The 19316-nt window shown below is 44.7% G+C and overlaps 1 protein-coding gene across 1 annotated transcript in view; it reads right to left on the bottom strand.

Annotated features, from left to right (window-relative positions):
* The window catches only part of LOC138760631 (uncharacterized protein C2orf73-like), an 88408-nt gene that overhangs the window by 68931 nt on the left and 161 nt on the right, over positions 1-19316 (bottom strand). The window lies entirely within an intron of this gene.

The raw sequence follows: 19316 nt of genomic DNA, 5'->3' as shown, positions 1-19316 counted from the left end.
CAGAAGTGAAGCCTCACAACTGAAGAACTACCACAGTGAATAATTAAAACCACATTTGGGAAACCTCAAAATGGCTGACATGTTCAGACGTCCCGACCCCATGGTGTTCAAAGGAAACGTGGCCGAGAACTGGCTCGTGTTCAAACAGAAGTATGACATTTTTATAGCGGCTGCACACAGCGATAAGCCTGCCTGTAGCACGGCATACATCCTGTTGAATTTGGCGGGTTCAGAGGCCACTTAGAGAGAGAGAACGTTCATTTAAGTGAGTGACGTGCATGAAGAAAATCTTGTGATCTGTCCAGCTGAAACGAGGGAGGACCTCGAGTGCCTAAAACACAAGTTTAGAGAAATGCGCAACCCCCAGAAAAATGTCACAATGAAACAGCACAAGTTTAGTAGGAGAGAACAAAAGCCTGGCGAGTCCATTCTCTCCTACATGAGCAATTTGAAAATTAAAGCCAAAACCTGCTCTTTGGTATGCTTTGAGATGAGTTGATCAAGGACCGGATGGTCTGCAGAATTTGTGATGATAACATGAGAAAACCTACTCTTGCGAGACAGCGAGTTAACTTTGGAAAAAGCCATCACCATTTGTCTAGCCTACGAATGTACTGAGGAGAACAGTAACTGACTGTTCCCCAACACCCGACTGTGAATATCAATACAGTACAGATGGGACCAGCAAGAAAACAATGGCTGGAGGACCAGAGAAGATACCTGCCTCCACAAGCACTCCGCTCTACACCCAAGATGGGGTGCAGCAACGGTGGAGGGGGCCACATTCCAAGGTGAGAAATGTGCCCGGCACATGGTCAGCAATGCCAGACCTGCGGAAGACGGATCCATTACAGCAGGTGCTGCAAGTCCAGAGAGCCGATCTCTATGCGGACCGGACCCAGGAGAGTCGTCAATCACCTGGAACTGGAGCAAAGATGGAGCGACCCAGATGACGAATACCACGTTGATGGAATTTCTACAGGAATGACAGACGACCCAGCGGCAACCCAGATCAGAGGCAATAATGAGGCGTTCATGTCCATGAAGGTCAATGGCAAGGTGGCTGAGATGAAATGCGATACTGGGGTGAAATGCAATGCCATGCCATTGCAGATCTTCCAGACCAACAGCACAGTGCAGCTGTGGTGCTGGCTACAAGGAAGGCTCTATATGCTGTCTTTCTTCATAGTCCGCAAAGACATCAAGCTCCTGCTTGGCCTCACCACATGCATGGACATGGGACTCATTTCCTTTGGCACCGACGTGCACCAGTTAAGTCCAGCTGAAGACAATTTCTTGCGAGCAATCCTCTTGGAGTATGAATAACTTTTCACAAACAAGCTAGGGAGGCTACCAGTGACATACTCCATGTGGCTCAACCTGGAGGTGAGACCCGTTGTCTGTCCAGCACACCGCATCCCCGTGGCCATGAAAGAAATAGTCAAGGTCGAACTGGACAGAATGCAGGATATAGGCATCATAACCCCAGTCTCAAAACTGACAGAGTTTTTGTCATCCATGGTGGCCACCAAGAAGAAGGATGGTCAAGAAATTTGCAATTCTTTCAATCTGCAGGACCTCAATACAGCCCTGAGGAGACCGCATCACCCCATGTGGACAGTAGAGGAAGTGGCCGCACAGATGGCCGGTGCAACGGTGTTCTCGGTCCTAGATGCAAAGAACTCGTTCTGGCAAATCTCACTCAACCATCGCTCATCACTGCTGACCACCTTCAGCATGGCATCCAGCTGGTACAGGTTCCGGAGAATGCCATTCAGCATCAACTCGGCATGTAAAGTTTTCCAGAGTTCTATGGAACAGATATTCGCTGGATACCCTTGCACCATTATCATCGACAATATACCGCTGGGTGGAATATCGTGAGAAGAACACGGCAAATTCCTGAGAAGGGTACTCAACTGAGCATGGGAGGTAAACCTGCAGCTTAACCCCCAACAAGCACAGGTTCACCTCAACCAAGACAGCTACGTGGGTCATGTGTTTACTAGCAAGGGGCGGTCCCTTCAAAAACAAGGGCCATCAGCGAAATGCCAGTACCTAAGGATGTGGGTCTCTACAACGGTTCCTGGGCATGGTAAACTACCTGGATAAATTTAAACCCAATGCCAGCAAATTAATTGCCCCACTCCAACAGCTGACCCACAAGGACATGAGTGGACCTGGCACCAGCAACAGCAGGATGTATTTGAGGCCCTCAAGCAACTTATGTCCTACTTACCAGTTCTCTCCTACTTTGACGTGCGCAGGCCCATGCTGTTGACCTGCGATGCTTCATAGCATGGTAATAGGCGCGACATGTTTGCAGGACAGCAAACCGGTGGCTTACACATCCAGATTATTTATGGACACCAAGACGAGGTACGCCAAAAATTGAGAAGGAGCTTCCAGCTGTGGTGCTCCAAATTCCATGATTATGCGTATGGCAGACCGATTACCATCAAAACTGACCATTTACCCCCCCTAGTCACTATCATCAACAAACCCATCCATGCAGTGCTGGCAAGACTTCAGAGGATGATGCTTTGGTTACAGAAGTAACACATCACCCTAATTCACAAATGTGACAAAGAAATGCACCTAGAGGATGCCCTTTCAAGAGCCCCCAGGAAGTGCACAACACAGCAGGCCAAAGAAGAAAATACTTTTGACATCATGACAGTGGGCCACATCTCCTCGGTTCAACTTGATGAACTGAGAAAGCATGCTGCAGAGGACAAAACCCTGAGCTGCTTGGGCAACTTCATTAAAAGCAGCTGGCTGACCAAGCAGCGCAGCCTGCAACCAGCAAAACAACCATTTTTTCCTTATCGGGACGAACTAATCATTGATGAGTGGATAATTATGAAAGGCCAGTTATCCCCACAACACTGCAGAACATCCTGCATAGAAGACACCCTGGCATGGAAGCAACAAAACGTAGGGCAAGAGACATTGTTTTCTGGCCGGTCAGGCTTGTCTGACCAGATAGATGAAGAGGTGCATCGTGTGTGGTCTGCAACAGTACCAGGCCAAACCAACAAAGAAAGCCACTACAGCTGCACCCGGCACCCACCCTACCCTGGTCAATAGCAGTAACCAATATCTTTGAATGGCACACACCACACTACCTGGTGCTGAGTGACTCATACTCAGGTTGGTTTGAGATAGACCTACTATGAGTCACCACCTCGGAGGCAGTCATCAAGACACTTAAAACACCACTTCTTGATGCACGGTGCCCTGCACACACTCTTTTCTGACAATGGGCAGTCAGTTCACCAGCCAAAATTTTAACAATTTTACCTCTTCATGGGATTTTACTCACATTACCAGCAGCCTGGAGTACCCCCAATCCAATAGCTTGCTGAAAGAGCAGTAAAGAGTGCCATTACAGCTCATGGAACGTGTCAGAGAGAGAAGACGGATGTATTCCTCAGCCTGCTCAATTTGAGGAATGTCCCTTGGGGGAACACCCTAGACTCACGGGCGCAACGCTTGATGTCACAGCAAACCAGGACAACCCTTCCGGGAGCAAGGAGGCTCCTAGAGCCTCATGTCAAAGACCCACAGGACATCAATGCCCCAGGTCATTCATTCCCCTTACTGAAGGGCAGGTCATCAGACTTCAAATGCCAGAGGGATACAACTGCCCAAGCATACTGGATCAAAACTGCTAAGAGCTAAGGTCATACCTCATTTGTTCGGGGGGGGGGGGGGGGGACCTACAGGAGGAACAGAAGGCACATCTTCCCTGTAAAAGAACCTCCCCCATTGCAAAACTCAAACAGACTGATATTCCTTGATGAGCCGAGAAACACAGAGAACCAAGCCACAACAGCTGCTATCGCTGTCCTACTCCCACTGCAATCGCGCTGCAGCCTCCATACCTACAAGGGTGCACTGCATATGTGCAGGTACTGTGAGGTCATTAGAGTGGAAGTATTCTGAAAAAAGCAGACACCAAATTGCAGGCTCTCTCTCCCTGCCATGTTAATGAGCTTGATTTATACTTAGTAGAGTTCACTGCACCTCCGGTTCCAGTCATTATTTCAGACACAATAATGAATACAACCCACTACCGTGGTATCTTCGAGTTGGTACCCAGTCCAAAAATAGAGAGAAGTGTGTTATTTCAAAACAAAAATATATACATCATAAGCCAGAGGTCTACATTGCAGAATCTGCCAGTGTAAGCACTCTCTGCATCACAACTACGAACATTTATTGTTTGCTTTTAATATTTCACATTTCAATACATTCCAGTGGAGAGCTTAGGCTGCATTATTTAAATCAGTCCTGCATAGACAGTTGTTGAATTGTTCTGTCTGCTTGTGTGGCTGGGGGATTAGATTTCAAATACATTAAGTAAGGGCATGATCATCTTTCCTCTCAAAACATGTAAAATAATTATTCATAAATATATAAAGTGTCTAGACCGATCTATTCTTTGGCTTGGCTTCGCGGACGAAGATTTATGGAGGGGTATGTCCATGTCTGCTGCAGGCTCGTTGGTGACTGACAAGTCCGATGCAGGACAGGCAGACACGGTTGCAGTGGTTGCAAGGGAAAATTGGTGGGTTGGTGTTGGGTTTTTCCTCCTTTGTCTTTTGTCAGTGAGGTGGGCTCTGCGGTCTTCTTCAAAGGAGGTTGCTGCCCGCCGAACTGTGAGGCGCCAAGATGCACGGTTGGAGGCGAGATCAACCCACTGGCAATGGTCAATGTGGCAGGCACCAAGAGATTTCTTTAAGCAGTCCTTGTACCTCTTCTTTGGAGCACCTCTGTCTCGGTGACCAGTGGAGAGCTCGCCATATAACACGATCTTGGGAAGGCGATGGTCCTCCATTCTGGAGATGTGACCCACCCAGCACAGTTGGGTCTTCAGCAGACCGATCTATATATTTTAGAGGAGTTCCGGCGCCACTTGTGAGTTGTACTCTGCATGTGTTGAAAGCCAAATGTTGTTACCCTGAGGGAATTGGCATTAGTGCATCGCACTAAATTTGAGAGTAATAGTAATACTGACACTTTTTCAACAATTTCCATTTTCCAAGACATAAAACGGCACTTTAATTCAATTCCTTAAAGCATTCTTTGCACAATGAAAAAGTTCAGTGATAATTATAATATTTTTATTAATAAGTGGTTGTTATATTCAGAATATTTACATTGATTAGATCTTAATATGTATATTTAATTTTTCTTTAATTTTTTTTTTCTTTCTTTATGGCTCTCCTTAGGAGAGTTGGCTGAAGGGGGGGGTTCTTTTCTTTTCTTTTTTTATAAAAAAATAACGTTCATGTTTATGGTTAATTGTTGTATATGTCATATACTTTTTGTTTTTTGAACAAAGAAATAAAGTTAAAAAAAAACACTGGATGTATTTTCAGGATCAAATTGTTGCGATTAAACTCTGCTGTAAAAGGTTTAAACATAAAAAAGTTTCAGTAACTTCAGTCTGATGTGATATCGGAAAAGTAGATAAAATAACATTTAAAAAGTTCCTCATCTGTAGATATCTGAAAAAATGTGATCCAGGCAAATTATATTTTTTAGACAACTGCTCAAAAGACATGAGATAGTTGACTGCCTCTCCCTCAATCTATTAAACTCTCAATTGTAGAACATTTCTCTCTGGCCATACATTAAATTATATTATTAACCTCTCTATTCAGACACTGCCTCTGTCCCCTTTCAAACCTATTGTAATCACCTCTCTTCTAAAAAGAGATCATTCAAACTATAGAACTGTCAGCAAATTGATTTCCCAACATTTAATCTTCTCCAAACTCTTCTCTCTATTTTTGAAATGTTTCCAAATATTGCTGAAAGAGACATATAAAACACTTTTCAATTAGATTTAAATAATTTTAATTGAAAAGTTTTAAAAACAACAAATAATTAAAAATAACTTGCCACTTCCTTAACTTACATGTAGTTTACTTTCTCCACAAGGTCAGCAACCCTACCTGAGAACCACCATTTGCTATTGTAAAGGTGATGGGTTGAATGCAAAGTGGCATCTGAATCTATCTTATCTGAAACATTACATTTGGCTTATCTTCTGAGAAAATCAAAGACCTATTGATAACCAAACAGGGGGCAGAGAAATTGGATTTCTTCAATTCATGGGAATAAAAAATTTTGCTTATCTTCACAAATTATTTCATCTTGCCACCAACTCCATCTTCTTTCTGTATGCATCCTTATTGCCATTTTTGATTCTGCCGACAACTGTGGTGTCATTGGCAAATGTGTAGATAGCATTGGAATTCTGCCTCGCGACACCAACATGGGTGTATAATGAGTAGGGCAGAGGGCTAAGCCTGCATTCTTGAGGTACGCCTGGGTTGATAATCAGTGAGGAGGAGACATTGTTTCCAATTCGTACTGACTGTCTGTGGTCTTCTGATGAAGAAGTCAAGGATCCAGTTGCAGAGTGGGGTGCAGAGTTGGAAGCTTTTTGATGAGCACTGAGGGAATAATGGTATTCAAGGCTGACCTGCAGTTGATGAAGAGCAGCCATATGTATGAGTTGCTGTTTTTGAGGTGATCTCGAGCTGAGTGAAGAGCCAGTGATATTGCGTCTGCTGTGGAGTGATTGTGAAATAGGCAAATTGCAGTAGGTCCAGACCTTTGCTTAGGTACATGTTAATTCTGGCCATGACCAGTGATGCACCATCAATAATCACAAAAGACTGGAGCTGTGAAACTATCAGACTTTTATTAACTATAGACTGGAACAGCCATTGACTGATGGAGGCAGAGTGGAATGGGGAGCATGCAAAGGGCTATGGGTAGGATCGATCTTCGGAGGCGTGTCAAGCCAGCAGCAGCCAATCACAGCATAACAGTGGTTTACCACATTCACTCCTCCTTTTTAAGAAAAGTCCTGTGGGGTGAGAAGAAAATGAAACAAATATACATTTTACAGATTAAATCTGTCATGGGGGGGTCTCCTTTGCTGCAGTGAATTATGTGGTAATGGTTGGGGCGCTGCCATGGTGCCCTACAGCTTGTAGGGTTGGCCTTTCATCACTGGTTTCAGTTTGTTGGGGGGGGGGAAGGGGAAACAGGTGAAGGGTTAAGGGAGTGTGGTGCTGGTGCATCATGGGTGACAATAGTATCCAATGGTCACAGCAGGCTCAGAGATCCCTAAGGTAGCAGTGGGGGGGGGGGGGGAGTGTCTGTTGGTGGTCAATGGTGTTTGGAGGCACCCCCAATGGTGCCAGATCCTGGGTTGAGACCGTGTCCTCATGCCTGTAAGGGAAGACAACGTAGGTATTCTGGGGGTTAGCATGCAGGAGGTGGAATCTCTTGACCAGTGGGTCAGTCTTAGATTGCCTGGTGTGCTTCTGAAGCAGGACTGGTCCTGGGGAGGTAAGCCAGGCGGGCACGTAGTCCCTGATGCAGACTTCCTTGAGAAAGCAAACATCCGTTTATGTGGTGTGTTGTTTGTGGCTGTACATAAAAGTGAATGGACAAAGTGGAATGTGTCTGGGAGGACCTCTTACCATTGGGAGACAGGGAGTCCCTGTGACCTCAGTGCCAGGAGGATGGTTTTCTCCCTTTCCATTTGCCTATTTCCCCTAGGATTGTAGCCTGTGGTCCTGCACATGGCAGTGCCCCTGGTCAGCAGGTGCTGCCGCAGCTCATCACTCATAAATGAGGTCACTGTGGATGAAGCTGGGGTACCCAAAGAGCGTAAAGATATTGCAGAGGGCCTTGATAACTGTGGCCATGGTCATGTCCGGGCATGGAATGGTGAGAAGGAAGCAAGAGTATTTGTCAATGATTGCAAGGAAGTTAGAGAGGAGGGGTCCCTTGAAATCAATGCTTAGGTGTTTGAAGGGAAGGGGGTTAGCTTTGATCAGCTGCACCTTATCTGGTTGGTAAATTGTGGTTTGCATTTGGTGCAGACCTGGAAGTTTTTAGTCATTATCCAGACTTCCTCAAGGGAGTATGGTAGGTTCCAAGCTTCAAAAAAAAAAATGGAAAAACCTAGTTACTCCGGGGTGACAAAGGTTATTATGGACAGTCTTCAGTCTGTCCATTTGGACACTGACACAAGTCCCATTATCGTTTTTGATTTTGCCCCTTTGCTTATTATTAAACATGAATGCAACTGCTCGTTGATTGTAAGGAGAGTGAATTGTTCTGGCGAGTTAGTGCCTCCAGTGGTGTACTGCTTCCACAATGGCCTGGGCCTCCTTCTTGACGGAGGAATGGTGAATTCCAGGGCCCTGTAGGGTGCATGAGAAAAAGGCGACAGGCCTGCCCGCTTTGTTGAGTGTGGCAGCCATGGCATAGTCAGACGCTTTGCTTTTCAATTGGAACTGTGTGGATTCATCTATGGGATGTATGGTTGCCTTGGCGATGTCTTCTTAGATACAGTCGAATGCAGCTTGGGCATCTGCCGGCAGTGGAAAGATGGTGGCTTTGACCAATGGATGAACCTTGTCTGCATAATTAGGGTCCCTTTGAGCGTAATATGAGAAGAGGCATCTCTTCAGCAATGGAAGCATGCGGTCAAAGTCGGGGCCACTGACGCCGTTCTTGAATGTGCAGCCGAGGATGCCAAGTCCTGAACACACATTTTTTCTCGTTATAAGTAAGATTCGGGCATTTTGCTGCCCAAAGGAATTTACGGAGATTTGCATCGTGATCTTGCAGGTCGTGGCCTCAGATAGTAACATTATCTACGTATGAGAAGGTGGCCTGCAGATTATAGTGGTCTAGCATGCTGTCAACCTTTCTTTGGAAGACAGAGACCCTGTTGGTGATGCCGATAGGGACCCAGAGGAAGTGGTTGAGGCAGCCATCCACCTCGAGTGCAGTATACTGGCAGTCCTCTGGGTGGGTTGGGAGCTGGTAATACGCCAATTTCATGTCATTTGTGGAGAATATCCAATATTGTGCGATCTGGTTGACCATATCAGATATATAGGGAAGGGGGTACTCGTTGAGCTGCGTGTACCAGTTGATGGTCTGGCTGTAGTCTATGATCATCCTATTATTTTCCCCGTTCTTTACCATAATCACCTGGGCCATCCAAAGATGATTGCTGTCCTCGATGATGCCCTTGCCCAACAAGCACTGAACCTCCGACTTAATGTACGCATCGTCTTCCGCACAATACCATCTATTTCTGGTGGCCACTGGCTTGCAGTCAGGGGTGAGGTTGATGAACAGTAGGAGGGGGTCAACAGGTTGCACGCAGAAGGACATCTGTGAATTGCTCGCTGCAAACGGTAAGGGGAGATGGGGCTCCTCGAATTTAAATGTGACTTTCTGAAGTTGGGACTGGAAGTCCAGCCCAGTAGCAATGGGGCAGAATTGTGGCATGACTAGTAGTCTGAAATGTTTGTAAACTATGCCTCCAGCGGTCAGGGTTACTATGTAGGACCAATGGATGGCTGCTGTGTATGATTTGGATGCAAGTGATATCTTGCGTTTGGCAACCGTACTTTAAGGAATAGGTACTTAGCGGTATCGGAGTGGAAAAAACTTTCTGTTCTTCTTTTTCTTTGGCTTGGCTTCGCAGACGAAGATTTATGGAGGGGTATGTCCACATCTGCTGCAGTCTCGTTGGTGACTGACAAGTCCGATGCGGGACAGGCAGGCACGGTTGCAGAGGTTGCAAGGGAAAATTGATTGGTTGGGGTTGGGTGTTGGGTTTTTCCTCCTTTGTCTTTTGTCAGTGAGGTAGGCTCTGTGGTCTTCTTCAAAGGAGGTTGCTGCCCGCCGAACTGTGAGGCGCCAAGATGCACGGTTGGAGGCAATATCAGCCCTCTGGCGGTGGTCAATGTGGCAGACACCAAGAGATTTCTTTAAGCAGTCCTTGTACCTCTTCTTTGGTGCACCTCTGTCTCGGTGGTCAGCGGAGAGCTCAACATAGAACACGATCTTTGGAAGGCGATGGTCCTCCATTCTGGAGACGTGACCCACCCAGCGCAGTTGGGTCTTCAGCAGCATGGATTCGATGCTTGCGGACTCTGCCAGCTCGAGTACTTCGATGTTGGTGATGAAGTCATTCCAATGAATGTTGAGGATGGAGCGGAGACAGCGCTGATGGAAGCATTCTAAGAGCCTTAGGTGATGCCGGTAGAGGACCCATGATTCGGAGCCAAACAGGAGCGTGGGTATGACAACGGCTCTGTACACGCTGATCTTTGTGTGTTTTTTCAGGTGGTTGTTTTTCCAGACTCCTTTGTGTAGTCTTCCAAAGGCGCTATTTGCCTTGGCGAGTCTGTTGTCTATCTCTTTGTCGATCCTTGCATCAGATGAAATGGTGCAGCCGAGGTAGGTAAACTGGTTGACCGTTTTGAGTGCAGTGTGTCCGATGGAGATGTGGGGGGGCTGGTGGTCATGGTGGGGAGCTGGCTGATGGAGGACCTCAGTTTTCTTCAGGCTGACTTCCAGGCCAAACATTTTGGCCCGAGGTCCTGTTGCTGCCACCTCCGGAGGCCCAAGGTCCTGCTGCTGCCCGGGGGGCCCGAGGTCCTATTGCTGCCGCCGCCAGAGGCCTGAGGACCCGCTGCCGCCCGGGGCGCCCGAGGTCCTGCCTGAGTCCGCCTGAGGTAACGGCTGCATCACGGGGAGAGACAGCCAGCCGAGACCGGGCCTGCCCGCACCACTGCCCGAGCACCGAACACAGGCCTCCGTCGCCAGGCAAACCCCGGCAGCCCGCACAGCCCGACCATTGGCAGCCGAGCCCCGGGACGGGAGCAGTCAATGAGAACTGTTTAGTGTATTTCAGAGTTTAATACACACTTCAAAAATCAATAGTCTAAAAACTTTCTGTACTCCCGCTATTAAATAAGCAGTTGGTAACATGCCTGTTTACCTGGACATCCATCAAGGAACTGGCGAGTTCATGTGGTGCCTCTTGTTTCAGGGTGATGGAGGCAAGTAGAGACGTTGTCTGAGTCCGATGGGTGCTAACGATACAGAAAAGGTCGTACTTTACCCCAAGATGGCTGCCCTTACTGTTCCCCTCATGGTCTCATATGCCTGGAAAGATGGTGTATGCTGTGCAATCCAAAAATGGTGGTCCCCATGACTTGCACGTGGCATCATTTGTCTGTAGAGATGGCGCTGATCACACTGTCCAGAGTAGTGACTGTCCACAATCGGCACTGCTAGATTTTGCAGATGGTTTGGACTGGCAAACTTTGGCATAATGTCCCTTTTCCCTTTTTCTTGCACCTGGTGCATACCGAATCCTTGGGAGGGCAGCATTTCCTCGGGTACTTACCCTGTCCGCAGAAGTAGCCAAGGTTTGAACATGTTTGGGCATCCAGCGATCAAGGGTTGATGTTGAGCTTCTCAGGTTTCAGGTACTATTCCATGCTTCTTTTGAAAAATATAGTTAATAAAATTGATGCACCATCAATAATCACAAAAGACTGGAGTTGTGAAATTATCAGGCTTTTATTAACTATAGCCTGGAACAGCCATCAACCTCACTAGGCTCTTTCAAACGGCCGTGTAAAATGGAGTTAACTGGGCAATTTGCCCAGTTAGTGCCTCAGTCGTGCGGCAGTTAGAAAGATTCTGACCCAGACAACCATGTCAGAATCCAACTGGGTCCATGACCTACCTCAGAGGTAGTCAGGAAACCCAGTTAAACTTACCTAGGTTGTATCCACAGACAATTTGAAAATTAAAATGGCCAACCCGCTTAATCCAGTGAGGTCAGTGCTTGTATGCATGTGCCACCGGGTAGCCAGCATCCAAACATGGGGCAATACTTCCGGTGAGTATGTGACATATCATTGCGGGGGCGGGTTCCCCCTTAAATTGCCGGATTGGCGATTTAATTGGTTGGTCCCCCTGTAGATTTAAGGATCTACACTCCAAATCTAGCCTCTTACTCATTTTTGCTTTCAAAACATTCATTATTCTTTCAACTTAGGAAGCAAATCTCCCTCAACCTCTCCTTATTTTTTTCCCCTTAAGATCATCTTTAAAAACAGCTAATTTAACCAAACCTTTGGCTTTCTACCCATATATCTCTTTGTTTGGCTTGGCATTAGATTTCATTGGATAGTAATTCTGTCAAAAATATTCTGATCTTTTTTAATACTAATTGTGCAATATAAATGCAAGTTTTTGCAGATAGGTTCTTTGAAACATTTTTAGCAGATTATTGACATTGATATTGATGGCTTGAAACAATGGATCTGGTTAGTATCACACTATCCATTTCTTTGCCACATTCAATGTAAATGTTTAACCATAGTAATGCTGATATAATATTATAATCAATAAATATGTATTATTATGGCTATAAACCTCACAAAGATAAGCGTATACAGAGCCGTTGTCATACCCACACTCCTGTTCTCTACCGGCATCACCTACGGCTCCTAGAACGCTTCCACCAGCGTTGTCTCCGCTCCATCCTCAACATTCATTGGAGCGACTTCATCCCTAACATCGAATTACTCGAGATGGCAGAGGCCGACAGCATCGAGTCCACGCTGATGAAGATCCAGCTGCGCTGGGTGGGTCACGTCTCCAGAATGGAGGACCATCGCCTTCCCAAGATCGTGTTATATGGCGAGCTCTCCATTGGCCACCGTGACAGAGGTGCACCAAAGTAGAGGTACAAGGACTGCCTAAAGAAATCTCTTGGTGCCTGCCACATTGACCACCGCCAGTGGGCTGATATTGCCTCAAACCGTGCATCTTGGCGCCTCAGTCCGGCGGGCAGCAACCTCCTTTGAAGAAGATCGCAGAGCCCACCTCACTGACAAAAGACAAAGGAGGAAAAACCCAACACCCAACCAACCAATTTTCCCCTGCAACCACTGCAACCGTGTCTGCCTGTCCCGCATCGGACTTATCAGCCACAATCGAGCCTGCAGCTGACGTGGACATTTACCCCCTCCATAAATCTTCGTCCGCGAAGCCAAGCCAAAGAAGAAAGAAACCTTGAAGATAATGTGATACAATTCTACATCCATCCCACTCAACCATCTGAAATTTATTTGGCAAAGTACACTACGACACAACATACAAATTCTAATTACATACGCACCAAGACTGAAGCACCTGCATTAACTGATAGTACAGCAACACCATGTAGAAACACTTTCTCTTGGAAAGGCTTTCTTCCAATTATTTTCAGAAAATAGAGGTATATCTGACTGACAAAAAGGCTGGATTTCAAACTGAGCATTGAAGGAATTTCCTTTACAAAAACAGCCAAATCCCAACATGAGATTGGTAAGGACTAAAATTCTTGATTACTCCTCTGAGAAACTATATAATCTTTTACAGTCCATGTCAACAGATAAATGGTTGAATGTTGAATGTGAACAATCTTCTTCTAGCTCATTTTCCCAGTGATGTCTTTGTGTAGTGATCATTGGAATACCAACATGGTTTTTACACTATTCAACATTTTTTAAGTGAATGAATAAAAAGCACTTAGGTTGGAGAATTCACAAGTATTGTGTTTGCATTACATTCTTGAAACTCAAATAATCCATGAAATGAATCATAGTATTATTATGACTTTTTTAACTGGTATCTATTGTAATGACTCATTACTCTAGATCTTTTGTTTATAACTTAGATTATAAAGTGCAATTTTCATGCTGTATCTTTTATTGACTCTTTAGCAGTTCCCAATGGACTTGGTAATGAATTAGAAGTTGTACAAAATTTACATAACATCCAAAAATATGGAAGCAATGCAAATGTATTTTTTGCAATTAAGAGAGTTTTGGAAATGAGCATAGAAACATAGAAACATAGAAGATAGGAGCAGGAGTAGGTCATTCGACCCTTCGAGCCTGCTCCGTCATTCAACGAGATCATGGCTGATCTTAAAGTTCAGTACCCCGTCCCCGCCTTCTCTCCGTAACCTTTAATACCCTTATACTGAAGAAATAGATCTAATTCCCTCTTAAATATATTTAATGAACCTGCCTCTACTGCCCTGTGTGGCAATGAATTCCACAGATTCACCACCCTCTGGGTAAAGAAATTCCTCCTCATCTCGGTCCTAAATGGTTTGCCTATTATCCTCAAACCATGGCCCCGGGTTCTGGATTTTCCCATCATTGGAAACATCCCATCTGCATCCATTCTGTCCAGTCCTGCCAGAATTTTATAGGTCTCTATGAGATCCCCTCTCAATCTTCTAAACTCCAGCGAGTACAATCCCAATTTGCACAATCTTTCCTCATAAGTCATTCCTGCCATTCCAGGTATCAGCCTGGTGAATCGCCTCTGCACTCCCTCCATTGCAAGAACATCTTTCCTTAGATAAGGTGACCAAAACTGCACACAATACTCCAGGTGTGGTCTCACCAAGGCCCTGTACAGCTGCAGTAAGGTATCCTTGTTCCTATACTCAAACCCTCTTGATATGAAGGCCAACATACCATTTGCCTTTTTAACCGCCTGCTGTACCTGCATGCTCGCCTTCAGAGACTGATGTACAAGTACCCCTAGGTCTCTCTGCACTTCCCCATCTCTTAATCTATTGCCATTCAAATAGTAATCTGCCCTCCGGTTTGTATTACCAAAGTGGATAACCTCATATTTATCCACATTGTAGTGCATTTGCCATGTATCTGCCCAGTCCCTCAATTTATCCAAATCACACTGGAGCTTCCTGACCCCCTCTTCCGTGCACACAACCCCTGCTAGCTTAGTGTCATCTGCAAATTTGGAGATATTACATCCAATCCCCTCATCCAGATCATTAATTTAAATTGTGAACAGCTGGGGTCCCAGTACAGATCCCTGTGGCACCCCACTGGTCACCGCCTGCCACTCATTAAAACGAGCCATTTATCCCAACTCTGTCTTCTACCTGCCAGCCAGTTCTCAATCCACATCAATACTTTGCCCCCAATCCCATGAGCCTTGATTTTGGAAGCCAGCCGTTTATGTGGGACCTTATCGAAGGCCTTTTGGAAGTCCAGGTACACCACATCCACTGGCTCTCCCCCATCTATTTTACCTGTCACCATCTCAAAGAATTCCAATAGATTTGTCAAGCACGATTTACCTTTTGTAAATCCATGTTGACTCCGTCCGATCCTTTCTCTGCTAGTCATATGCTCCGCTATTATATCCTTAATAATGGATTCCATCATTTTTCCCACTACTGATGTAAGGCTCACCGGCCTATAATTCCCCGCTTTTTCCCTACCCCCCTTTTTACCCTCCAATCCATGGGTACTGATCCTGAGTCTATCGAGTTCTGGAAAAGAATTCTTAAAGCATCTGCTATCTGAATGGCCACTTCCTTAAGTACCCTAGGATGTAGATTATCAGGCCCTTGGGATTTATCTGCCTTCAATCCCATCAATTTCCCCAAGACCATGTCCTTAGAGATACTGATTTCTTTCAGTTCCTCCCTTGCATTAGTCTCTATGTTTCCCAACATCCTTGGGACGTTATTTGTATCCTCTCTTGTAAAAACAGAACTAAAGTAAGAATTTAATTGGTCTGACATTTCCTTATTCTTCATTATATATTCCCCTGATTCCGACTGCAAGGGACCTACTCTGGATTTCACCAATCTTTTCCTCTTGACATATTTATAAAAGCTTTTGCAGTCGGTTTTTATATTTGCCGCAAGCTTACTTTCGTAATTTATTTTTGCTCTCTTGATTAATCCCTTTGTCGTACTTTGCTGCATCTTAAACTGCTCCCAGTCTTCGGTTGCGGTACTTTTTTTGGCCAATTGATATGCTCTCTCTTTGGACCTAATGCTGTCTCTAATTTCCCTTGTTATCCACGGTTGAGTCACATTTTTTGGTTTATTTTTAAGCCAAACCGGTATAAACGATTTTTGCAATTTCTCCATTAGATCTGTGAATGCTTTCCATTGTCTATCCACAGTCAACTCCCCCATAAACACCACCCAATCAATCTTACTCAACTCCCGTCTCATACCATCATAATTCCCTTTATTTAAATTCAGGACTTTAGTCTCGGATTTAATTTCATCACTCTCCATGTCGAGTGAGAATTCGATCATATTGTGATCGCTCCTACCCAAAGGGCCTCGCACAACAAGATTGCTGATTAGCCCCTTATCATTGCATCTAAAATGCAATCTAAAATGGTCTACTCCCGAGTTGGTTCCTCGACATATTGGTCTAGATAACCGTCCCGTAAACATTCAAGGAATTCCTCCTCCTCAGTATTTTTACCAATTTGACTAGTCCAATCTATATGCAAATTAAAGTCTCCCATGATGACAGCTGTTCCCTTATTGCACGCTTTTCTAATTTCTCTTTTAATGCCTTCCCTCACCTCTACACTACTATTTGGAGGCCTATATGCCACCCCCTGTAATGTTTTCCGTCCCTTGCTATTCCTCAGTTCTATCCATATAGATTCCGCATCTTCTGAGTTAATATCCTTCCTGTCAATCGTGTAGGTCCCTTCTCTCACCATCAATACTACCCCACCCCCTTTTCTTTCTTGCCGATCCCTCCTAAATATCGTATACCCCGGGATCTTAAGTTCCCAGGCTTGCCCACCCTGCAGCCATGTTTCTGTAATCCCAATCAAATCATATTTGTTTATCTCAATTTCCACAGCTAATTCATCTACCTTGTTCCGAATGCTTCTTGCATTAAGATATAAAGCCTTCAGATTTGCTTTTTTCACCCTCCTTGCTCTTTCTGATTTTTTACTTTCGCTGCCTAACCTAACTTTTTTCTGTCCTTTGCCCTATCATACAGGTTCCCACCCCCCCCTGCCAAATTAGTTTAAACCGTACCCGACGGCTGTATCAAACCTAGCTGCCAATATATTGACCCCTTTTGGATTTAGGTGTAACCCATCCTTCTTGTAGAGGTCATGCCTTCCCCAAAAGAGATCCCAATGATCCAAGAAGCCAAAACCCTGTCCTTTACACCAGCCCCTCAGCCACACATTCATTTTTCTTAACCTTCCATTTTTGTCCTCGTTGCACTTGGCACAGGTAGCAAACCAGAGATCACCACCCTGGCTGTCCTATTTCTTAGTTTCTGTCCTAGCTCTCTGTAATCCTTTTTCAGTACTTTCTCCTTTTTATCTATGTCATTGGTACCCACATTTACCAAGACATCAGGCTGTTCGCCTTCCCCTTTTAGAATACCCTGGACCTGATTTGAAATATCCCGCACCCTTGCACCAGGGAGGCAGCACACCATGCGGGCATACCTATCTGGCTCACAGAATCTCTTGTCTGTATTTCTGACAATGGAGTCCCCAATGACCACTGCATTCCTCTTTACCTTTTGGTCCACCATGCCAGGCTCAGTGCCAGCGACCTGGTCACTGCTGCCAGCTTCTGTCAGGTCATCTCCCTCAACAGCATCCAACAAAATATACCTGTTACTGAGAGGGATATTCACAGGTGTGCTCTCCATTTTCCTGGTATTTTTCTTCCCACCCCTGACAGTTACCCACTTACCTGACTCATCTGGTCTTGGGGTAACTATGTCCCTGAAAGTTGAATCTATCAACTCCTCACTCTCCCTTATGGCCCTTAAGGAACTGCATCTCAGTGCACCTGATGCAGATGTGGCTATTTGGGAGGGTGGGACTCACCCATGGTTCCCACATCTGGCATCCAGTACAAAGCACTAACCCCATAGGCATGACTGAGCTAAAATAATACCTAACATTTGTCAAAAGGCCCTCTATACTATCTCACATATATTTTCATATGCATTTTAATCTCAGACAGTTGAAAATTGTAATTTGGTGAAAAATAACAAAATTAGGCATGTGAGAGGAATTTATATTTTCCTTGAAAGTTTGCTTGAGATTTTCATCTTTTAGTTTGGGTCCATAAATTATGTTTCAATAAATTATATCATCATGTCATTGGAAATATTTAAAGCAGAGGTTGATAAGTTCTTGATTTCTAAGAATATCTTAGGGATGGGGACAAGGCTGGAACATAGGGTTGAGAGGTAAAATACATCAGCCACTACTTGAATGTCAGAGCAAAGTTGATGGGCCAAATGACCTAATTCTGCTCCTTAATGTTTTATGATTTTTTTTACAGAAATGTCTTAATTAATGTTAATTTGAAAATTAAATGACATGGAGCTTTCACAAAAAATTAGCATCTTCATTTTTAACCATTCAACCTGTTGGTCATTGATCACTGCCAATTTTCTATGTTGTAAGCAAATAGCTATAAAATATAATCAATAACATATTCTGCTTGAGACAAAATCATCTGTTTTATGCCAATATGACTTTTAGGGAAGAATATTAATTGAAACAAATTGGTGGAAATTGTAAATATGGTTCTATTTTCTGTCAGATTTCTAATGTGCCCAATCCAAACTTTCAAAATGTATTAGAATTACAGAGCCATGCAGGTCAGAAACAGACCCTTCAGCCCATCTCATCCATGCTATCCAAGGTGCGTTTCTGAGCCAGTCCCATGTCCCTCTAAACTTTTCCTATCCATGTACCTGTACAAATGACTTTCAAACATTATGATTGTACCCTACCTGACCACTCCGCCTGAGAACTCATTCCATGGACCAACCTCTCTCTGTGAAAAACGTGCCCATCAGAACCCCTTTAAATTTTTCCACTCTCACCTTAAAATAGATGATTCCTGGTTTTCCAACTCAAAATAATTAAATGACCTCACAAATTGAAATACAAAATCCATTCTTTCCCTCTGATTAAATGGTGGAGTTGAGAGGAATTTGTAAAGGACAAAATTGTCTTTGAGAGTAAAAGATTAAATATAATGCTGCTTATTTTAATTTATTCATTTATAGTAATACTTTGGTGTAGTATTGAAAAGCCCTGTGCTGTTGAACCATTGGTGGGGGTCAGGTCAGAATGCCTCCCTTGAAAGACATCAAGACGTGAACTAGACGTGTTTATCCAACAACAAAAAAACGACGGGCATATTTCCGAAAGTGATATATTATTTTTCTCTGAAAAGTGCGTGATTGCAATGGCGAGATTAGGCCTCTGCTCTCGGGACTTGGGGCGGGAAATATTACCTCTGCGCCACACCAGTCCCCCTGTTAATGAAACGTGAGCAAAATCATTTCCTGTAATTAAAATTGGTTTAAACTTCAAATGGCCGGTAATGTAAACAGTCAATCAGGACATTTAGAAAGATTGTTGTTGCTTCTGTTTTCGTGCAAATAATTCTTTTATTAAATTCCCAACTAAATATCAGGCTTGATTTCTTTTGGTGGTCAGATGCCCTTTCTCGAGATGAGTTCTGGAACGATGCCGGGGGAGGGGGGGGGGGGTGGTGCACATCAGTGGGGAGACCGACCTTTCCTCCACTTTGCTCATGATGGGCACCG

This window comes from Narcine bancroftii, chromosome 4 (assembly GCF_036971445.1).
Source record: "Narcine bancroftii isolate sNarBan1 chromosome 4, sNarBan1.hap1, whole genome shotgun sequence".
NCBI lineage: Eukaryota > Metazoa > Chordata > Chondrichthyes > Torpediniformes > Narcinidae > Narcine > Narcine bancroftii.
Note: the sequence above shows the minus strand (reverse complement) of the source record. Positions and strands in the feature narration are given on the sequence as shown.